The 25,000-nt window shown below is 36.3% G+C and overlaps 6 non-coding genes across 6 annotated transcripts; 3 read left to right on the top strand and 3 right to left on the bottom strand.

Moving 5' to 3' along the window:
• Positions 1 to 1,512: 1,512 nt before the first annotated feature.
• TRNAE-CUC (transfer RNA glutamic acid (anticodon CUC)) lies at positions 1,513 to 1,584 on the bottom strand. The gene has a single exon. It is a non-coding gene; the product is annotated as a tRNA-Glu (tRNA).
• Positions 1,585 to 6,317: 4,733 nt separating this feature from the next.
• TRNAE-CUC (transfer RNA glutamic acid (anticodon CUC)) lies at positions 6,318 to 6,389 on the bottom strand. The gene has a single exon. It is a non-coding gene; the product is annotated as a tRNA-Glu (tRNA).
• Positions 6,390 to 11,225: 4,836 nt separating this feature from the next.
• Positions 11,226 to 11,297, top strand: TRNAE-CUC (transfer RNA glutamic acid (anticodon CUC)). The gene has a single exon. It is a non-coding gene; the product is annotated as a tRNA-Glu (tRNA).
• Positions 11,298 to 14,702: 3,405 nt separating this feature from the next.
• TRNAE-CUC (transfer RNA glutamic acid (anticodon CUC)) lies at positions 14,703 to 14,774 on the top strand. Its single transcript has one exon. It is a non-coding gene; the product is annotated as a tRNA-Glu (tRNA).
• A 5,443-nt stretch (positions 14,775 to 20,217) lies between these two features.
• Positions 20,218 to 20,289, bottom strand: TRNAE-CUC (transfer RNA glutamic acid (anticodon CUC)). The gene has a single exon. It is a non-coding gene; the product is annotated as a tRNA-Glu (tRNA).
• A 4,397-nt stretch (positions 20,290 to 24,686) lies between these two features.
• On the top strand, positions 24,687 to 24,758 carry TRNAE-CUC (transfer RNA glutamic acid (anticodon CUC)). The gene has a single exon. It is a non-coding gene; the product is annotated as a tRNA-Glu (tRNA).
• Positions 24,759 to 25,000: the final 242 nt, after the last annotated feature.

Below are 25,000 nucleotides of genomic sequence, written 5' to 3'. Positions count from 1 at the left end.
TATATATCGCAGCAATTTGAAATTCATGAAATTAAATCAATTCATTCATCTCAAAGACTAATGAACTACCATACTCATAGATGCCATCAATGTATTTTCTGCCAGACCTTTGTTGCTGTATCCGTATGGTCCGACAAGCAATACTATGACCAGCCTGGGAGTTTTGCTTACCAGTGCCGTGAGCTCATCTCCGGAGAACAGGTGAAAAGAGTATTTTTCATCATGACGATAATTTGTGCTAATGATAGTAATGATAATAATAGTAATGATTGAGCCGATAGTAATAGTGTTTGGATTGAAATAGTAATGATAATAACAATAATGCTAATAATCACAATTGTAATGATAATGAAATTCATCTTGCTAAATAGGGTTATAAAGAGAATAATGATGATGATAACATTAATAGAAATAGTACTAGCAATGGTGAAAATAAAAGCATTATCATTGCCATGATAATACTTATAAGAATGATCATAGTGATAATAATACTATTATCACTCCAATCACTCTTATAACTGACATGTGAAAATTGTTGACTAAACACAAGGACAATCCAAACAGTGTCTTTTTTGGGTTAAAAACATAATCCCATCTCAGGTGGACGTGAATCGATGCTTGACACCTGCCGTGGCGCCGCTCTACCCGCCTGGCGCCGTCGGTCCGCTGGTCGGCAGGCAGTGCCCTCCGCACATGGTCGCCGTCAACATGTACTGGGCGGCCGCTACGGCGGAAGCACGGTTTTCTTGCTGCCTTCTGCACTGAGGCGGTGTGGAGGGCGCCGAGGGAGGGAGGGACTGTTAACACAGGGCTTTGTGGATGCCTTTCGTCTACATTTACTATTCATTTCTGTTACCCTTGCTATTATGATAGCAACCATTATACTTATAGCAACAATACAGTGATGGCAGTGATATTAATTAATATGATGACATAATAATGTTACTAAATGATGATTGTACACATGATGGCATTGGTAGAAATAATAGTAACGGTAATATGAGAGAGAGAGAAACAGAGAGAGAGACAGACAGACATACATACACACACACACACACACACACACACACACACACACACATATATATACTTATTTATTTATCTATTTATACATATCTCCTACACATATACGGATATGTATACACACACATATATTTGTGGGTTTCCATATCTCTCTCTCTCTCTCTCTCTCTCTCTCTCTCTATATATATATATATATATATATATATATATATATATATATATATATATATATATATATATATACAGAAAGGGAGAAAAAAAGAGAGAAAGAGAAAGAGAGAGCGGGTGCATGCCACTTCCCCAGACAACATCGATGGTGGAGTTAAGATTTAGGTTCATACCATCTTCCTTGTGGCACAAGAAAGCATTAGAGATAGAACAATTATACCTCGAACACATTGGGGGTAAACAGAAAAATAGAGATGGGCAGAATGACAGATGTGTGTAAAGAAGAAAGTAAAAATATGCGATATTGTAAATCTAAAAGTATTCCCGTGCCGGGAATCGAACCCGGGCCTCGCGGGTGAGAGCCGCGTATCCTAGCCACTAGACCACACGGGAGATAAAGTACATTGTATCACTCAATATATTAATAACAGTAATGATCCTGAAATCCCCTTTCTTAGTTGGGAAGAATTATAAAAAAAAATAATAAATAAATAAAAGCGGGTGTGCCCGCTCACTCCCATTCACTGTATGCTATACTGTTACTCTATATAACTATATTCTGAAAAAAAGGTGCTTTCAAACATCCCTTTTTAAAGTCAATAGTAAGCTGCACCTTTAAGCACTAGTTGACCTGTTGTGTAAATGTCCTCGTAGATCAGCTAATGTAAATTACCGGCTAAATCTCATGATAGCCAAATTCTTAGAACATCTAAATCCTTTTGAGATGTACGTAATCACTTGTCTCAATAAAGTCGTCAAAGTCAAAGTCAAATCTAAACCAGGGTACCTCAAACTTTTATCACAGCCTATATTGATTTCATGTGTTGATCACACCACCCTAAAGAACGTCTGTTGAACAGCAGCCAGTACTATTTAGACCTTTTTCCATCGGGCGGAGAACCTCTCTTTTGTCCCGAGTATTCTCTAATTTCTTCTTCCGATAATAGACACCATATTTGATTTTCAGATCTCATTAATTGGGCTATAGACGATCCTAGTGCCACTCCACTGGGACTTTGCTCTCTCATACACCAAATCCCCCAACCCATCCTCCATGGGAATATTACTCCCCAAAGGATCCATCAGACTAGCTTTTTTGGCAACAGATAGAGAACATGTTCCTACAGGTACTCAAGCAAGGTTCTAGGATAATGATAACGATAATGATAATGATAATGATGGTGATGGATGTGGTAGTGATGGTGATAGTGATCATAATAAAGATAATAATAATGCTAATGACAGTAACAATAACAATAATAATGATAACAATAATAGTAATAATAGTGATGATAAAAATAAAAATGTTACTACTCTTACTTATACTGTATCATATCTACTACTGCTACTATTGCTGCTATTACTTCTACTACTTCTACCTATAATGATGATGATATTAACGATCATGGCCATAGTAATAATGTTGATAAAGATTATAGTAATAATGTTAATAAGGATGATAGTAATAATATCAATAAGGATTATTATGGTAATGACACTGAATATGATAACAATTATGAGAACGATAATCATCAGTAAAAATGATAATAACAATTATAGTAGCAATGATGATGGTGCATATGTACTGTACGATATGCATACGTGTAGGCCTCATAACAACTTTTTTTTTCTTTTTCTTTTTTGTTGGCGTTTTAAGAATTAAGGGACCGTCTGAATGATATTCCCATTGAACTGCATTGTATCCATAAATCATGATTCAGTGTCTTAATTATTGAAAAAAACACACTGTTCGCATGCTTAAAATTTCTTTAAATGCCTCACGAGTAGCAAGTCCTGAATGGAGGGGCTGCTACACACGTTTATTTTTTAGAAGCACACACACAGTAGTTCATATATCTATAAAAAGAGAGAAAAAAAAGATTTACTTCTTTGTTTTACCTATCTATGTCTTCGTTAGTGCAGAGCATCGCACACGTGTAAAAGAAAAATGTGATGTCCCGATCCCTCCCCCTCCCCCTTCCCCTCCCTCTGGGGAAACACAGCTTCATTTTCCTGTGTTTGTCTGATGTTTCGATTTGTTTGTATTTCATCATGAAGAAAAGTAAGATAAACAGTCACAAACGATGGAAAGATTAAAGGAAGAGACAAAGGGCATTAGAAAGTATTTTAGAGAGTATGATAACATAGAGGTATACAGATTGCAACACCATTCTACCTATGATGGCAGTGGAGAGTCACGTCGTGGCCGAGGGGACAATATGCTGCACCTGTGATAGTGTTACTTCTGAGTACAAGAAGCATGTTGGTGAGGGTTGGAAACAATGCTATCTTATTGTACGTGAGTATGACACAGTGGGTGTAATTACCTAGTGTCTCAATATGAAAATGGGTCCTCGCAAACATGAGGCAGAGTTAATAAGAATGATAATAAAAATACGTGTTCCTCTTCCATCAGATACTAGTGGTGAGATATTAGATCACCATCAAAGATTCACCAAGGAAGAAGTATCATATGGCGATATCAATTATAGATTTAGTTGGTGAGCTACTTCAATATCTACATACAAACAAATCAGATTTATAGCATAAATAGTAAAAGAGATAGAAATGATAAGTATGATTTAACTTTCCGCTGTTTTCCTGGAAAAAAAAAATTGTTTTAACAAGTAAATGTCCTTTAGAACTTTCCTTTATTGACGGATTTATATTTTCATAGTATGATAGTTCACTACATTGTCATTTATAATATTTTGCTTTTAAAATAAAAAGTAAGGGTGGCCTTTATTATTCTATTGATACAAAAATAATTACACAAATACGAAAAAATAAAGATGTTCTTTGTCCTCTCACTAAACTGCAATACTTATTTTACGCAGCATTGATAGAGATCGTCAGGTGGCTCTTTTTTTTGTCTCGCAAGACGGTAAAACATAAAAAAAAGATAAACATAAATTTGGCTCAAGTATTATAACAAGTGAATGAAAGAGAGCGCGAAAAGTCGGGTGGAGCTTATTCGCTCTGGAAAAAAAAAAAACAAAAAAAAAAAACACTTGGGGAGCAGTCAAGGAAATCTATGCCTGTCCGCAATGGCGTCTATGAAGCGCGTGGGATACATATAAATCATACATATATATCATATATGTCCTCATATCCTTTGGCAACATTCTAATTCGCTGATAAAAAAAGACAAACTCAAAGTATTTTTGCCTGCCTCGTTCATGTATGTGGTTCGTAAGCTCTCGAATAACCTTTAAAATCACCTAACTGAAAATACCGAACTCTCCCTTTGAATTTTCAGAAGAGACCTGTAAGGGTTTAAGTGGCTGCTCACCAAAAAGAAGTGAAACCTTTGCGTTCGAGGTAATTTTGAAATGCATTACTTGATATTTCTGAGCGGATCATTCATAAAACGTGTACCCACATGCTTTGGATTTGTGATTTTGTTCAGGTTTAATCTTTTTTTCTTCTTCAAATGCGATTATGTTGAATACGAGTAATCACAAAGCATGGTCTTTAGTATTTCTTTACTGATATTCAAGCTGGTTCATCGCAGGATCTTGTTTAGTGCCATTTCCAGTATATGAATGGTGTATTTTGAATTGGACAGCACAGTTTACCGGTTATATTAAGAAAAGACAAATTCGATTAACAACGATGCCAAAAATGTAATCACAACCAAAATTACCTCATAATACCTGTAAGTAGAAGCAGCAATGAGAACCATGATGCTCATTATAAAAGAGCAACGCACTAACAAGCCACCCCCCCTGCCCCTTGCTTGTAGATTTCCCCGACTCCAAGATCTCGGTAGTCCCCCTGGAGTTCAGCTGCAGCACCTGTCAGGGAGCCAATTCATCTCAAAGATTAAGGAATCATCATTCTTATCGAGAATATCAATTTATTGTCTGATAACCCTTACGTCAGTGCCGTTATCAGTGCCGTCAGGTCATCTCCGTAGAAGAGGTGAAGGGTAATTTTTTATCATAATGAAAATTTGTGTTAATGAAAGTATATCAATAGTAATGATTAGCATGATAGTAATAATGTTTAGACTGAGATAGTAATAATCGGAATGATAATGATTGTGATAATGATAATAAGGCTTATGATAACAACAATTGTAATGGTATTATTCGTACCAGTGAAAATGGCAATACAAATGATGATAATAACAATAATAGAAATAATAGGAACAATGATAAAAATAAAAGCATAATTACCAGTATCATGATTTTGCAAATGAGAATGAAAGTAGTAGTAATGACAATTGTATCTTCACCGTCACTACAAGCATTCTTATTACTGACATAAAAAAATGTTAATTAAACATAATGTCAACACAAAACAGAGTCTTGTTAAGTTATAGAGTTGAATCAATCCCATCTCAGGTGGACGTGAATCGATGCTTGACACCTGCCGTGGCGCCGCTCTACCCGCCTGGCGCCGTCGGTCCGCTGGTCGGCAGGCAGTGCCCTCCGCACATGGTCGCCGTCAACATGTACTGGGCGGCCGCTACGGCGGAAGCACGGTTTTCTTGCTGCCTTCTGTACTGAGGCGGTGTGGAGGGCGCCGAGGGAGGGAGGGACTGTTAACACAGGGCTTTGTGGATGCCTTTCGTCTACATTTACTATTCATTACTATGATCATCCATATAATTATAATGGTAATTATTATAATGATCATAGTTGTAACGCAGATAACGCTAATATTGATTATGGTGATGACATAATAATATTACTACTAATAATAGTACATAGAGAAAAAGAGAGCATCCAATATCCTCCAACAAATACACACACCACGAGAGGTGTTATATTTAGATTCATACCGCCTTCCTTGTCGTACAACTAGCATTAAGTATAGTACAATTGATCTTTTAAATATGCCTATTGTTCACATGTATATCATGAATATTACATGAGTATCTGGAGTAAATAGTTATTGAAACGTTAATCAAAGCAGCAATAGATTCTACTGAATTAAGAGCATTGTGGTGTGGACGTATTTGAGACTGTATACAAACATGCATTCACCAATCCGCACAAGCTGATACAAAGGAGTGATTATGCCTCGACCTCATTGGAGGAATAGAGAAACAAAGAAGGCAAACACAATGGCATACGTATGTAAAGACAGGCAAATGTGGAACTGCAAATCTAAAAGAATTCCCGTGCCGGGAATCGAACCCGGGCCTCGCGGGTGAGAGCCGCGTATCCTAGCCACTAGACCACACGGGATATATAATAGTGTGTTTACATTTAATAGATCAATAACAAAAATTAACATGATATCCCCTTTCAAAAGATAAAAGCGGGTGTACCTTTTCACCCCCGTTCAGACATTGTTCACTATACATAACTATAGTGTACAAATTAGTCAAGTTCTGAAAAATGGCGTATTTACCCATCTTTTTTTTAATTTCCTCTACACGGTCCTGTACATTGTAACAGTAAGGTATAGCATACAGCCTCCAGTTTTTATGCACCAGACGTCGCGATTGTGGAAATTTCCACGTAGACAAGATAATGTAAATTTTCGGCTGAGTCTTACAACAGCAAAATTCCCAGAACATCTAAATCATGTACATTAATATTTTATCCTCACAACCCAACAGGATTTCATGCATTGGTCACACGAACCTACTGAGTGTCTTTTGCACATTAACCAGTATTGTTCACAATTTCTATCGGGCGAAGAACCCTTTCTACAGTGCCAATTTCCTGCTTATCTTTTGTCCCTATGACTCCAATTTTTATTCCCTATTAGACATTCAGATTTCATTAAATGGACTTAAGACGATTCAGGTGTCCCCTACCGATATTTCTGACTCTGGTACTCCCCCCCCCTCCTCACAGGCCTATCTTTCACCATACGGTTTACCAGACTGTTTTCCTTGGCAACATATAAAGAACACGAGCCCAAAAGTACTCCAGCAAGATTCTAGCAAGAAATTACTCTGTCGTGCATATCGTCCCAACTGCACTCCTTAGGGCTTTACTCATTTTTCCTACTTCTCTTCTGTCCCAATGATTCTCCAATTTCTATTCCCCATGGCAGATTCACCCTATTTGACATTCAGATTTCATTAAATGGACTTATGACGATTCAGATCCCCCCCCCCCCCCCCACACACACACTCCTCACAGGCCTATCTTTCACCATACGGTTTACCAGACTGTTTTCCTTGGCAACATAGAAAGAACATGAGCCAAAAAGTACTCCAAGAAGATTCTAGCAAGAATTTGCTCTGTCGTGTATATCGTCCCAACTTCACTCGTTTGGGTTCTGTAATTTTAATATTTTTATAAATGATCCCAAACGTATTTTCAACTCTATTCAAGCTTATGCCTGAAATAACTCGACTTTCAGTCTATCTCCATTCTTCATCGCTCGACCTCAATCTACAGCTCGTTCACCAATTCTTTCGTTTGAATCAAAGCTAAGAACTTGCATCTCATTTCTGACTGACATTTGACATTCTCTCTTGATAGGATTCAGTGCCTCCACGATGCACTTCCTATTATTCTCTCGTTTAACCAGCGTTTAAGGAGTAAATTATACACCAATACACATTTAAGAATCACCCGAAGGAGCAGCCGAAAAATTGGGGGTCCTTTCGAGCTGCCGAGGTGTATTGCCCTCACATTTGGCCAGACTCCTCGGCTGTCCCATCCTTAATAAGGCTGCATCAAAAGCTTATGAATCATTCATATTTTACACTTAAGGTGGCGTCTCTCTCTCTCTCTCTCTTTTCTATCGAAAAAAATTCGGTCATTGTTTGGATTATCCTACAAGTTGTATGCTTAACCTTATCTCTTTGTCATGTATTACCCGCGAAGCTAGTGACCCGGAAAACGTTGAACGGAAAACCGCAAAAAAATCCTCCGGGCTATATATATATATAATATATATTATATATATATATATATATATATATATATATATATATTATATAATATATTATATATATATATATATATATATATATATATACATATATATATATGTGTGCGTGTACATATATGTGTGTGTGTATATGTATATATATATATATATATATATATATATATATATATACATATATATATATATATATATATATATATATATAAGAGAGAGAGAGAGACAAAGCGAAAAGAAATATGTATAACAGGAGCAAAATCTAATTGGTAAGAGCTAAAGGATAAAGAAGCAACAAAGGAAAGAGACTGCGAACGCTTTTCACTTCCGCCAATTTTCTGAGGTCATTCAAGATGTATATTGATAGTTTCTTGCCATCGCCATACCACGCCTTTCTTGCCTCGGGTCAGCAGTTACGTTTGTGGCTGTTGAGGAAAACTCATCATACCTAAACAGTGAAATGCCGAAGATGATCAACTTTTCAAACTTCCTAACAGGTTTACCACTTTTGCTGCTTTTACGGTATCCATGAAATTTGAAATAATAATATCTTAGTGTCATAATTGGCACATTATTACATACCATGGATGTCTATTTCTTTTGAAGTACACAATTCGAATCGAAAGGTCTTTTTAAATGAGCTAAAAGACAAACAAAATTGCATACCGATGGTCGAAAGAACTGAACAAACAATATAAACTGAAATGAATCTGTGATGATTAAGAGTGAACGCGAGCAAGAGAGCAAGGAAGCCAACGTACAACGTGTCCAGCGTACAGCGGCCAATCGCCTTTTTGTGGATTTTCCATTGGCTTCAAAACACAAACGCGAACATCTCTTCCTACGCTGGCATGCACAGGAAGAATTAAAAAGAGAATATTTGATAGTGCTGGCTGCTTAATAGACAATGTTGCAGCTATTGGTGCTTTTACGCTTACACTCTTTCTGTTTCGTTTCGCTAAATCTCTATGGATATTTTATCAGCGCACTTAGGCTCTCCGTCTTCCCCGCGGGGACAAAGCTTATTTAGTAGAGTAGGACATGTTTTTGTGCATTTGCATGCAACAGTCCCTGGAAAGCTAAAGTGAACAGTTCTTTCTTGGAAGTTTATTATTTTCAGTGTGTTTTCGGAGGCAATTTCTTGCAAATATTTGTGAGGTACATATTAGGAATATACGTATTTTTATTGTATAAGATACGTGGGGTTTATGGACTACTATGCTGGTATTGTATCACTACTTTTATACGCTTATATCTTTTTTTTTTTTTTTGTCGTCAGTATCAGCATCGTGTATTTTTCTTTTCATTTGTTTACATCGTTTTTACCCTTATTTTTAGTCACTAATTTCATCATCTTGCTGTTTATTGTTACCTTCCAAAGTATTTTTATTGATAGTGTATTTTCAGAAAATAATCTGCAGTAAATGCAAGGAGCTTCGCCGTTGCACAATAAAACGCCAGTAAACCCATAAAGTGTGTCTTCGTCTTTGCTTTGGAATTTCAGCAGAGTTCTATGTTTTATGCGGCCGGGCGCCACTCTCAGCTTCATGCCGGATATCTATGAAGTATACAATATTTGGTGTGTATATTGTATGTACGTAGAAAAACATGGAGTTTCTATATAGTATTCGTACTATCATGTTATGAATAGCATCTTATACTTCAGTTATACAATGAACAAGAGCAGCAGACATATTCTAATACGAATCTTTTCATCCTATTTATGATGATTTTTGGTACTGATAATAAGAGACAGATTTCATGAGCAGTGAAATATCTATAAATCACTCTTACGCAGACTCATTTACGTATATTTTTTTGTTCTTTTTTATATTATTTATTTATTTATTTTTATTTTTTTTTTTTTTTTTTGCAACATGGAAACAATTTTAATAAACAAGACAACATTCGGCCAGAAGGAAACAAAAATGTGTGGGAGAGAGGCAAATTCTAAGAAAACAGTAGTTAAAGTCGCCTGGCAATAAAATCTTACATTCACCATATATCAACTTTACACCGTTACCTAAAAAAAAAATAAATAAATAAATAAAAATCTTAATTTTATTTAGGTAATTAGGCAATATATAGATGTCACCTTGAATTGTTTGTGTGTCTGTACTGTCTAAATATATATATATATATACACTCATATATAGATAGATAGATAGATATATAAATAGATAGATAGATATAGATATAGATATATTGATATATAGATATGGATGTGTATGTATAAATATATATATATATATATACATATATATATACATATATACATACATACACACTTTGATGAACTGGGACGGGACCCCTGGGTTAACACGGACATCACACTACAAAAATAAGAAACTTCCAAGAACTGTTCACTTTAGCTTTCCAGGGACTGTTGCATGTAAATGCACAAAAACATGTCCTACTCTTTTAAATAACCTAACGAGATACACGACAGAGCGAATTCTTGCTGGAATCTTGCTAGACTACTTTTTTCGTGTTCTTTAAATGTTGCCAAGGAAAACAGTCTTGTGAAAGATAAACCTGTGAGGAGTGAGGGGGGGGGGGTACCAGAGGCAAAAATATCGGTAGGGGGCACCTGAAACGTCTTAAGTCCATTTAATGAAATCTGAATGTCTAATAGGGTGAATCTGCCATGGGGAATGTAAATTGGAGAATCATCGGGACAAAAGAGAAGCAGGAAATTGGCATTGTAGAAAAGGTTGTTCGCCCGATAGAAATTGTGAACAATACTGGCTTTTGTGCAAAAGACGTTCAGTAGGTTCATGTGACCAATGCATGAAAAGCTATTGGGTTGTGAGGATAAAAGTTTAATGCACTTGATTTAGATGTTCTAAGAATTTTGCTATTGTAAGACTCAGCCGGAAATTTACACTATCTTGTCTATGAGGACATTTCCACAATAGTCGCTATTATGGAGGCTGTATGCTATACCTTACTGTTGCAATGTACAGGACCGTGTAGAGGAAATTAAAAAAAGATGGGTAAATACGCCATTTTTCAGAACTTGACTAATTTGTACACTATAGGTATGTAGAGTAACACTATAGCAAGCAATGTCTGAACGGGGGTGAAAAGGTACACCCGCTTTTATCTTTTGAAAGGGGATATCATGATAATTTTTGTTATTCATGTATTAAATGGAAACACACTGTTATATATCCCGTGTGGTCTAGTGGCTAGGATACGCGGCTCTCACCCGCGAGGCCCGGGTTCGATTCCCGGCACGGGAATTCTTTTAGATTTGCAGTTCCACATTTGCCTGTCTTTACATACGTATGTCATTGTGTTTGCCTTGCTTTTTTCTCTATTCCTCCAATGAGTTCGAGTTATAATCACTCCTTTGTATCAGCTTGTGCGGATTGGTGAAGGCATGTTTGCATAGTCTCAAATACGCCCACACCACAATGCTCTTTAATTCAGTAGAATCTATTGCTGCTTTGATTAACGTTTCAATAACTATTTACTCCAGATACTAATGTAATATTCATGATATACATGTGAGCAATAGGCATATGCATAACGAAAAAGATAAATTGTTCTATACTTAGTGCTTGTTGTACGGCAAGGAAGGTGGTATGAATCTAAATATAACACCTCGTGGTGTGTGTATTTGTCGGAGGATATTGCATGCTCTCTCTCTCTCTGTCTTTATGTACAATCATTATTGGTAACATTATTATGCCATCACCATAATTACAACTATAATCATTATAATAATTACTATTATAATTACATGGATGATAATAGTAATGAATAGTAAATGTACATTAAAGGTCTCCATAAAGCCTTGTGTTAGCACACCACCCCCTCCCTCGGCGCCCTCCACACCGCCTCAGTACAGAAGGCAGCAAGAAAACCGTGCTTCCGCCGTAGCGGCCGCCCAGTACATGTTGACGGCGACCATGTGCGGAGGGCACTGCCTGCCGACCAGCGGACCGACGGCGCCAGGCGGGTAGAGCGGCGCCACGGCAGGTGTCAAGCAGCGATTCACGTCCACCTGAGATGGGATTGATTCAACTCTCTAACTTAAACAAGACTCTGGTTTGTGTTGCCTATGTTAAATTAACGTTTTTTTTATGTCAGTAATTAAGAGTGATTGTAGTGATGGTGAAGATACCTTTGTCATTACTACTATTTTCATTCTCATTGGCAATATCATGATACTGGTAATGATGCTTTTATTTTTATCATTGTTCCTACTATTTCTATTATTGTTATCATCATAATTTGTATTGCCATTTTCACTGTTATGAATAATACCATTACAATTGTTGTTATCATAAACATTATTATCATTATCACAATCATTATCATTCCGATGATTACAATCTCAGTCTAAACATTATTACTATCATGCTAACCATTACTATTGATATACTTTCATTAACACAAATTTTCATTATGATAAAAAATTACCCTTCACCTCTTCTACGGAGATGACCTGACGGCTCTGGTAACCAACTGACCCGTGGTGACGTAAGGGTTATCAGACAATAAATTTATATTATCGATAAGAGTGATGATTCCTTAATCTTTGAGATGAATTGGCTTCCTGGGAGGTGCTGCAGCTGACCTCCAAGGGGACTGCCGAGATCTTGGAGTCGGGGAAATCTACAAGCAAGGGGCAACGGGGGGGAGGGGGGGGCTTGTCGGTGCGTTGCCCTTTTATGATGAGCATCATGGTTCTCATTGCTGCTTCTACTCACAGGTATTATGAGGTAATTTTGGTTGTCATTACTTTTTTTGGCTTCGTTCTAAATTGAATTTGTCTTTTCTTAAAATAACCGGTAAACTGTGCTGTCCAATTCAAAATAAAGCATTCATATACTGGAAATGGCACCAAACAAGATCCTGCGATGAATCAGCTTGAATATCAGTAAAGAAATACTATAGACTGTGTTTAAGTCGACCATGCTTTGTGATTACTCGCATTCAACATGATCGCATTTGAAAAAAAAAAAATTAAACCTGAAAAAAGTCACAGATTCAAATCATGTGGGTACACGTTTTATGAATGATCCGCTCAGAAATATCAAGTAATGCATTTCAAAATTACCTCGAACGTAAAGGTTTCACTTCTTTTTGGTGAGAAGCCACTTAAACCCTTACAGGTCTCTTCTGAGAATCCAAAGGGATATTTTTTTTTTCTTCTTCTTCTTCAGAGCTAATAACCTCCACCCGACTTTTTGCGCTCTCCTTCATTCACTTGTTATAATACTTAAGCCAAATTTATGTTTATCTTTTTTGTGTGTTTTACCGTCTTGCGAGACAAAAAAGAGCCATCTGACGATCTCTATCAATGTTGCGTGAAATAAGTATTGCAGTTTAGTGAGAGGACAAAGAACATCTTTATTTTACGTATTTGTGTAATTATTTTTGTATCAATAGAATAATAAAGGTCACCCTTACTTTTTATCTTTAAAGCAAAATACTATAAATGGCAATGGCAAAAAGAGACTGCTCTCCTCTTGGATTTGTAGATTATTATGATAATAGTGATTTTATGGAAAATTATGTTTCTGTTTTCTGACAACGGCGAACTATTAATGATAACAATGATGATAGTAGTAATTATGATGAAATTTGAATAGTATTGTTAAAAGAAAATAGTGATGGTGACATCAATAATCAGGTATATCAATTATCATAATGATAATGAAGAATATGTCATTGTTTCCTCAACAATATTAATAAAAATAATGATAATGCTAGCAGCAACACAAAATTATAAGGAGAAAAATTGTGATCAAAGTAATGACAGCATGAACAGTAAATTTGAGATCATTTATGAAAAGACTAAATCACAGAAACTGAAGGGATGAAGTTAGCACGAAATACACGAGAGAGCAAATTCTTGCTAGAATCTTGCTGGAGTGCCTGTAGGCCTTGTTCTTTATTTGCTGCCAAGGATAACTAGTCTCGTGAACCGTGTGGTGAGGGATAGTCCTGGGAGGAAGGGGGGGGGGGTGATGTAGGAGAGGCAAATTTAGCGGTACAGGGGCACCATAATCGCCTATAGTTTAATTGATGAGGGGAAATTGATCACGAGGAGAAGAAATGGAAGAATGATCGGGATGAAAGAGAGGAAGGAGATTCGAAGTGCAAATGTGAGATAGAACAAAGGGTTCTCCACCCGATGAAAAAAGGTGTGAACACTATTGGCTAATGTACAACCGACGCTCATTTTGGGTCGTGTACCTAATACCTAAATCATAGTTGGTTGTGATAATTAAATTTTGAGGAACCCTAGTTTAGATGTTTTAAGAATTTAGCCATTATAAGATTAAGCAGGAAATTTACACTACTTAGTCTACCTTGACATTTACACAATAGCGACGATTGGTACACTAAGACTGCTGGCTGTATATTGCAGCCTACTGTTGTTACGTACAGAGCCGCGAAGTGGAATTACAAAAGGGTTGGGTAAAATCACCATTTTTCAGAACGTATTTGATTAATTTGGACAATATATCAGTAGTATGATAAGCAATGACTGAACGGGAGCGAGCGGGTGCCCCCGATTTTATCTTTTGATATAATTTATAATCTATCCTAACTAAGGGGATATCATGGTCATTATTTATTCATTTATTCTTTTTTTGTTCAGTTATTAAATGAACACCATACTGTATATATCCCGTGTGGTCTAGTGGCTAGGATACGCGGCTCTCACCCGCGAGGCCCGGGTTCGATTCCCGGCACGGGAATTCTTTTAGATCTACGACTCCAGTTGCCTGTTTACATACACAGCTGTCATTCTGTTTGTCTTATCCTCCCATAAGCGTCAGCATGTGGAGATTGGTCCAGGTATGGATGATTGTATGGTAGGTTTTGATATGATTTCAATGCTATCAAGTGCAAAAGTAAAAATCTGGAAACTGCAGAAGCAGTTACTGAATGGAAGCCAACATGCCGAAGACAATCTGATTCTGTCATCATAATACGAAGAAGATTTTAACACCGCTAATCACCGCGATGTTATTATTCAGTATCACATAACGCCACAACTGAAAACATTCCAGTAAAATGCGATTTCACACTTACTTCACTTCGGTCAAAAAAAAACAATCAACCCCTGACAGATGTCAGTCGTTTATACCAGTATTATAAACGACCACAACCCAAGACATCCCAGTTCAAGGCGACTCCCATTGGGGGACAAGGCGGTCCATGCGCTCCGAGACATGTGCTGGAAACTATTACACGCGGCGTCGAACAAATGCCAGTTTAGTTGCTCCTTCTCTGTATGATAAAACTCTCGCCCATCGCCACCTCTCTCTCTCTCTCTCTCTCTCTCTCTTCATTTCTGTCTGGCTACCTATCTATCAGGATATCGCTTCCTCTCTCGTCGCTTTTTAGTAAATAATCTGCAGTCAAGGCAGGGAATCTCGCCATTGCACAATGAAATGCAAGACAATAGATAAAGTCTGCTAACGTCTCTGCTTTGGAATGAAGTCAGAGCTCAGGCGCTTCTATGCGGCCGGAAACTGCTCTGATGCAAATCACGAAAAAGACCTGCTTCATTGGTGTTGATAGTGAGAGAGTGAGTGATTCAGTGAGTGAAAGAGAAAGAAAGAGAGAGGGAGAGGGAGATAGATAGTGATAGAAAGATAGATAGATATATATAGAGAGAGAGAGAGATTTGATTTTGAAAAGTTTGTTCATACTATGTATACCCATGAATAGGCATAGGAACAATTCCTAAATTGTTTGTACAGTTCATGTTAGATTCTGAGACACATATGCAAGGATAAAGCTGTAAATAAAACACAAAAATATATGTATATCACTCTAGAGAGGCCTTGCAATTTTATTAATTACAGGCAAAGTTCTTGTGATTATATAATATATCTGATAAGATGCCGCCCTCTATAAAGGATGTTGCAATACTATACAATGTTTTATGTTTAATCTTTTCACGAAACTCTTCAGTCAGAGGACATATCATTATATAGTGGTCAAGGGTGTGTGTATAGGGTTGACTGAACAACTTGCATTCAGTTCCCTCAGCATTGTTTGAGGCACTATACTCCCAGAAATATTCGTAGCCAAGCCGTATGTGAGGTTTTCAACCTCCGCCTCCCCCCCCACCCCCATGGCTGACCCATCTCATATCCCCCCTTCCTTTCCGTCGTCCTCCTCTTCCCCTCGTATCCCCTATTATTCGCCCTCTCCCTCTTTCTTTCGCTCTTACACTCCCGTCTACGTTCGCGCTAATTTCTCACTCTTATCTTCTTTCCTCCTTCTAGTTCTACCTTCTACCTTGCTCCCTAGCCTATCCTGCCTCCCTCTTATCCCTATCCTGCCCAGCATCCCGTAGTAATCCATTGTGCAGTTGAGCACAGTGGACCACTTCCCCGCGCCAGCCTCCTTATTTTCACGATTTTATGCACTTTTGCTTTACTTTGGCCATCTTTTATTTGTATTTTATATATTTTACCTTTTTATATTATTGTTGCAAATAAAGTTCTATTGTAAATCTTTGGTTATCCACGTTATCTGAAAATGATTTACATGGTGTGCGGATAACAAAACATCCGCATCTGCTGCTATTTCTTTTATCCCTTTTACCTTTTTGTTTTATTCTGTTACAAATTATTTATCATTTGTTTTTAATGATTTCTTATTATTTATTCAACATTTTTTATATTGATTTTACTACAAGATTATCATAAATACGGTTGCACCTGTCTTTTCAATTGTATTAATAGCAACCCCATTTTATGATTATGGAACTTTATTTAAAAGCTTATTATTTATTAATTTACGTATTTTTTTACCGCTACGACTCCGTCCGCCTGAGGTTTTGACACAATAAAGTGAAGTGGATATTCTGACTGTGTTTGCCTGCCCTATGGATTTACGTTTTGGATTTACACCAGGAGATACTGAAACAAGGTTGTACTGCCCCTTTTACTTGCCTAGGTGTATTCATGCTGGACGTGCTATTTTATATGTTTACATTTTATGTTGAACCTTTGTGCCGCTTTCACTTTTACCTTTTCTTGTTACTTTGACTTTTACCCTTTTACCTCGTCTTTTACGTCTTTGTCTTACTTCTTTTTTTACTCCTACTACTTTTATTCATTCTTCCTTCGTGTTTTAGCCTAGATATTAGTTTTACTTTCATCTTTGCTGGTCCTTTTGGCACTTTTACAATAAGTCTAAGCCCTTCCGGCCCAGTTTTAGTGATTTTCAGCCCTTCTGGTACCTTCTTAGTCATTTTATGTTTTCAGTTTGATTTTACTTTGGCGCCTTCTGCACTTTTATTATTACAGGTTTTATGTATATCTTATTATTTATTTCTGTGCCATCTCCATACTAGTCACGCTCCTGGTAGACCTACACTTCCGGGGATTAGTTTGCTTGTGAGGTCGTGGGGGTTCTAAGTCTTCTGCCTGGTTCCCTCACCCCCTTTTGCGAAGAACGAACGGGCCCCCTATATTTCCTTGGCCCCTATGCCGGAAGTCTCCCGCTTCACGGGTGACCTCTTTTGGGTTCCTCAGTCAGGTAACCTTGCAGGTACCTTTGCAGTCACTACATCAAGCTGCCTCGTAACTCTATTTATCCTGCCGTAGATATGCTTTGTCTTGGACATAGCGTTAGGATGAATGATTGATCTACCTGTGTCTTGCTCGACATTTCTCTCAGTTTCAGCCTGAGTGGAGAACTTTTTCTTTATGATGAGAGATAGATAGAGAGAGAGAGAATCAGATTTCATGAGCAGATTAATACCTATCAAGTATTCGTACGCGCACTCGTATATTGCTAGACAAACAGAAAGAAAGTGAGAGAGAGAAAGAGAGAGAAGCAACGATGAGGAAGAGTTTAATTATGTAAAGGAAAATGATAACAGAAAAACGACTCGCTCTGCGCCGCGCACGGCAGTATCCAGCATTTGTCTCAGAGCGCATGGACGGCGTTGACCTCCAGTGTGTTTCGCATTTTACTGGAATATATTGAGTTGAGGTGATAATGCTGGGTAATAACATCACATATGTTTAAGGGGCTAGGGTTATTCTGTGACGAAGTGTGGGGCATAATATTGGAAATTTGATCTTCTTGGTTTACGGAATTAATGGTCTTTGAATAACGGTGTTAAAATGACGAGGATAAAATCAGATGGTCTTCAGCATGTTGGTTTTCAGTCAGCATGTTAATTTTGTATCATTTTCCAAGTTGTCCTGATTGAATTTAATAGCACTGAAATGTTTAGATCAAAATCATATTAAAAAAAGTGTCAGACATGCATACATACCCACACCAGTCCGCTTATGAGTGATTATACCTTGATATTGACACGGGACCAGATTAATAACAATATATTAATAACAATATTCCACTGTCTTTTCTAGTGATTGATTAGGTTAAACTTAATTGGACTGAATGTTTTGGATCAATATCAATATCTCAAAAAAAAATCAGACATGCTACATACCTTGCACCGGTCCGCTTAATAGTGATTGTACCTTCGAACCCTTAGAGGTAATGAGTCACTTTCTTAGGAAAAAGAGTTAAGTAACATCAAAAATGATCCATGTATCCACTTTCATGTTGGGGAAGAAGAATTATGTCATAAGATAATAAAGGGTCCGAGCAAACAGAATGACAGAGGCCATGCTTGGCATAGTGATAATCTAAATAACTATATTGTACAAATTAAACAAATACGTTCTGAAAGATGATTGAGTCTCGAGTTGATGGTAATGCTATATACATGTATATATATATATATGTATATGTATGTATAACTTTTTGTGTCCAAATCCAATTATATATATTATAATAAAGGTGTACGTTGGTGTGCAAATCCGTGTGTGAGTGTATATATATTTATCATCTATGATGATATATATATATATTACGTTTATATATTATATTTGATATATGTGTATCCTTTTTGTGTAATACTGTATATTTGAGTGTATTATGTGTATGTTCCTTTTTTTGTGTCCTAATATAATATATATATATATATGTATCATTTCTATATTTATATATGATATAATTATATATATTATATATATATATGTATTATATATATATAATATATATATATATATAATATATATTTATATAATATATATATGTGTGTGTGTTTGTATATCTATATGTGGTATGCACACCTGTATACAATAATATATAGTATATATGTATTATATATAATATATTACTAATAATGCATCTATGTACATGTATATATAGAGTATGTAAAATTTGTCTTTATATATATATATATTTATTTATATGTATGTGTGTGTGTGTTTAGTGTGGATAATATTTTAAGTTGCGCAGTGTGTATCACGCCTGGTTCCCGCTATTTTTCAACCACAAGTATTATATATTACATCCCTCTTTCCAGGTTCCACTGCACGTAAGAGAGAACATTTTGTCTTGGTTTAAAGGCATTTACTCAAAAGTTTAATCGTATTTCTTGTTTTTATTATTCATGTCATTTTGCGCAGCGCCTCATTTCATCGCGTGGTGCACCAAGTTAATCACAGGCTGCAGGTTTCTCCTGTCTTTTAAAGTGTAACGTTCTGAGCCTGCCAGGAATCGATTATTCAATCACTAATTTTTTCATTGGGAAAAAACATTACTCACACAATTTTGGGTATGCGGCGGTGAGCAACTTTTTTCAGAAGAAAATGTTACGACTTATATCATTTTTGTGTCTGGTTGTAAGACCTTCTGAGGGTGCAGGAGGTACACTAAATGCTTACCAGGCGTGATCATATTAGATTATGTCCACACACACAATACTTCAGCTTCTGTGGAATAAAAAACTTCAGAAACTATGTACTTTTTTTTTCAGTAACTATGTTGTCACCTTCATGAAACTCGATTTTTTCATGCCTAAATCGGAAAACATAATCACAGATTTTACTCTCCATACAGGACGAATTCGCTTAATGGAATAAAAAACGTCATTACTGTAATATTTTTTTTTTCCGAAAACTCGCACTCCCATCATTAAAACTCGAAATTTTTGGAAAAATTACTCAAAAAAAGCAGAACAAATTTTGTTTTTGAGTGATTATACCTCGAATACCTTGGAATTAAATTCAAGAAAAAGAGAGATGGATGAAGCGAACAGAATGACAGATGTGTACATAGACAGACGATTATGGAATCGTAGATCTAAAATTATTCCCGTGCCGGGAATCGAACCCGGGCCTCGCGGGTGAGAGCCGCGTATCCTAGCCACTAGACCACACGGGATTAATTTTCAATTGAAAGACTATGTTTCTTAAAATAATAATAACAATAATAATAATATTGGAATGGGACCAAATCAATAACAATATATTAGTAACAATGATGATCATAATATACACTTTCTTATGTCAAAAGGTAAAAGTGAGTGTGGCCGCTCACTTCCGTTCTGTCACTGCTTACTATAGTTTACTCTACATAATTATAGTATATAAATCAATCAAGTACGATCTATAAAAATTGTGTTTTTAACCATCCCTTTTAAAATTACTCTACGTGGCCCTGTACATACCAGCCGTGAGCTGCAGAATACAGCCTGCAGTGTAAATATCCACATAGACCAGATAGTGTAAATTTCCGGCTAAATCTTATTATAACTGAATTCGTAGACCTAAACCATTGTTCAAACTTTTATCATCACAATCCACTATGATTTTTTGTGGCAACAAATAGAGAACGTGGGCCTACAAGTAATCCAGCAGGATTGTAGCAAGAATTGGCTCTGCCTTGTATTCCGTCCCAACTATTTTTTTTTTTTTTAAGGTTACGTAATTTTAGTCTACTTTTATCTCTCTTCGTGGTAATACAGAGATAAACTGACTTTTGATGTGTCTCCATCCTTCATCAGTCTACTTCAATATTTAGCTCCTTCGCCAATTCTTTGGTTTTAACCAAAGCTAATAACTTATATATCACTTCTGACATTCTTTGATATAGTTAAATGCCCCCGCGACACTTCTTCAACCGAGTTTTAAGGAGTAAACTTTACACTAATGCGCATTTTAGAATCAACCAAACGAACAACCCTCTCCAGCTTCCAAGAACACCTCATGTAAGGTAAATTGCTCTCACCTCCGAGGTAACTTCTCCGCTGTTTCCTCCTCAGGAAGGCTGCATCAAAGGCTTATGAATGCTTCATCTGCCACATCGAAGGCGGCGTCTCTCTTTTTGATATAAAAAACATTCGGTCACGTTTAGATTATCCTAGTCTGCATGCCTAAACTTTTCTCTCGATCACGCAATACTCATGAAGCCGATGACCTGGTAACATAAAACCGTAAAAAAAAAAAAAATGTTCCTGACGATTCTCGGCCCAATTAATCAGGCATCGCGACTGACGACGAAGGATTAAGTTTGTGCTCAAGTGACAGAAAATCCCCCGATGATAATGTCTGAATTTTGCACTAAAAAGAAAAGAAGAAAAGATCATGGTATTATGTAACTTGCGGGAAATCTTCGTTACCCAAACGATAATCGAGAATACCCCAAGCCAGAACTTAGTTGGGAAGAATTATGTCAAAAGGTAAAAGTGAGTGTGGCCGCTCACTTCCGTTCAGTCACTGCTTACTATAGTTTACTCTACATAATTATAGTGTATAAATCAATCAAGTACGATCTGAAAAAATTGTGTTTTTAACCATCCCTTTTAAAAATACTCTACGTTGCCCTATACATAACAACCGTGAACTGCAGTTTTTATGTACCAATGTAAATGTCCACATAGCCCATAGTATAAATTTCATAGTATTATTACCTAAACGAAACTAAAGAATGCCCCAAGCCAGAACTAGTGTGTGTGTGTGTGTGTGCAGTAAACATGAGGCCACACGAGACTATAGGACAGAAAGGAATACTCTTCTTATTATGTTGTATTTGTATATTAGAACCTGAAAGTAACTACTTTTCCTTGAATTATCTTTCCCCATGTGAATATCCCAGCATAATGATCATGACTCATACAATTAGAATGTGCCTTTATCAGTTCACTGTAGGTAAAAGGATAAAAAAATAAATAAAAGCTAATGGTTTCTTTAAAATTCATACATTTATGCTGTCAGTTACTCGATGGGGAAAGGGGCGGACATACTCCATATGTTTGTCTGATAGCGAGGGTAAAAACTACTTTCCTAATTGAACCTCCATGTTTGCATGTTGAATCATACAACTGTTAGTTTTATCCATGGAAAGACTGGCGTTTTATCAACATTCTCTCTTTCCTTCACCTTTGTTGTATAAATGTATGTTTTTTGTTATGTTTTTTGTTAAAAACGGCGATATATATATATATACATACATATATATATATATATATATATATATATATATATATATATATATATATATATATATATGCATATATACATATATATATACATATACACACATATATATGTATATATATATATATATATATATGTATATATATATATATATGAGAAGATGATAGAATGCAGTAACGCAGGGAGGTATAAATTTGCATATATATATATATATATATATATATATATATATATATATATATATATATACATAGAGAGAGGGGGAGAGAGAGAGAGAGAGACTGAAATAGAGAAGAAACCTAGAATATACATAACAAGAGCAAAATCTAATTGGCAAGAACCAACGATAAAAGCAGAATGCCGCTGCTTTTCATTTCCATTAATCTTCTGAAGGCCTTGAAGAGTCAATGTAGACTAATATTTTCTTGCCGTACCACATCTGTCTTGCTTCGGGTCACCCATTATAATTGAGAAAATTCTATTATGACTAGACAGTGATGAGCACTTTTGCAGAAAAAATCTTCAATTTTTCAAATTTCCAGACAGCATTACCACTTTTGTTGTCTTTTTTTTATATATAAGCATAGCTGATGTCTACTGTATCAGTGAAATTTGAAATGATAAAATCTTTATACCATATTTGGCAGAATATCATATTGCACGGCTATATATTTTTAAGTGCACTATTCGTAATCGTGAGGGATTTTCGAACTAGCTAAAACAAACAAAACTGTATGTCGATAGACGAGAGGCGATCGCCGTTTGCAGGATTTCTTGACGGTCGAATTTTCAATTGCATTTTAATATGCTGTTGAGTTCGTGTGTGTGTGTGAGAGAGAGAGAGAGAGAGAGAGAGAGAGAGAGAGAGAGAGAGAAAAAAAAAGGCTAGAGCTAGTCTGACAGAAGTGAAACGTAATCCTCTGGTCTTCTCCACCTCTTCCTTGAGTCTCATCTTAGTCATTTTCTTTTATCCTCCTTATTGAGAAGGATATATATGTATATATATGTATATATATATATATATATATATATATATATATATATATATATATATATATATATACACACACTTTATCCTTTATGAGTATTGCGTGATCGATAGAAAGGTTTAGGATATGCAGACTAGGAAAATCTAAACATGACCGAATGTTTTTTATATCAAAAAGAGAGAGACGCCGCCTTCGATGTGGCAGATGAATCATTCATAAGCCTTTAATGCAACCTTATTGAGGAGGAAACAGTTACCTCGGAGGTGAGAGCATGAGGCGTTCTTGGAAGCTAGAGAGGACTGTTCCTTTGATTAATTAGTGTAAAATTTACTCCTTAAACACTTGTTTGAAGAAGTGTCGCGGGGGCATTTAATTATATCAAAGAATGTCAGAAGTGAGATGTACGTTATTAGCTTTGGTTGAAACCAAAGTATTGGTGAAGGAGCTAAAGACTGAAGTAGACTGATGAAGGATGGAGATACATCAAAAGTCAGTTTATCTCTGTATTACCATGAATAGAGATGAAAGTACACTAAAATTATAACCTTGAAAAATGTATTTGGAATACAAGGCAGAGCCAATTCTTGCTACAATCCTGCTGGATTACTTGTAGGCCCACGTTCTCTATTTGTTGCCACAAATAAAAAAAAAAAAAAAAAAAAAAAAAAGGTTGGTGAACCCTGTAGTAAGATCTAATCCTTGGAGGAGGATGGGGGTGGTGGATTTGGTGTACAACAGAGAAATTTACCGGTGGAGGGGCACCAGAATCGTCTACAATCCAATCATTGAGATCTATGTGGAGAAAAATCGGGATTAGAGAGGAAGGAAATTCGATGTGAAAGAGGTGTGGAAATGACTGGCTAATGTGCAATAGATGTTTATTAGGGTCGTGTGACTAATGCATGAAATCATAGTGGATTGTGGTGATAAAAGTTTGAACAGTGGTTTAGATCTACGAATTTGGTTATAATAAGATTTGGCCGGAAATTTACACTATCTGGTCTATGTGGACGTTTACACTGGTACATAATAACTGCAGGCTGTATTCTGCAGCTCACGGTTGGTATGTACAGGGCCGTGTAGAGTAATTTTAAAAGGGATGGTTAAAAAACATTTTTTCATATCGTACTTGATTAACTTAAACATTACAGCTATGTAGAGTAAACTATAGTAAACAGTGACAGAGCGGAAGTGAGCGGCCACACTCTCTTTTACCTTTTGACATAATTCTTCCTAAGAAAGTGGATATCATGATCATCATTGTTATTAATTTATTGTTATCAATTTGGTCCCGTGTCAATATTAAAATAATTATTATTATTTTAAGAAACATAGTCTTTTAGACGAAAACTAATCCCGTGTGGTCTAGTGGCTAGGATACGCGGCTCTCACCCGCGAGGCCCGGGTTCGATTCCCGGCACGGGAATGCTTTTAGATCTACGATTCCACAATCGTCTGTCTATGTACACATCTGTCATTCTGTTCGCTTCATCCATCTCTCTTTTGCTTGACTTTACTTACAAGGTATTCGAGGTATAATCACTCATATAATCACTTGCCTATTAGCACTTTTGAGCAAAAACGCATTTTATTTCTGCAATGGTCTATACCTCCATGAAAAGAAAAAGAAAAAAAGAGAGTTTTATATATAGATGTTTATGTATATAC

This window comes from Penaeus japonicus, unplaced genomic scaffold (assembly GCF_977035675.1).
Source record: "Penaeus japonicus unplaced genomic scaffold, GWHDUDI00000001_assembly GWHDUDI00000003, whole genome shotgun sequence".
Classification (NCBI taxonomy): domain Eukaryota; kingdom Metazoa; phylum Arthropoda; class Malacostraca; order Decapoda; family Penaeidae; genus Penaeus; species Penaeus japonicus.
The sequence above is the reverse complement of the archived record's forward strand: the minus strand, read 5'-3'. Positions and strand labels throughout refer to the sequence as shown.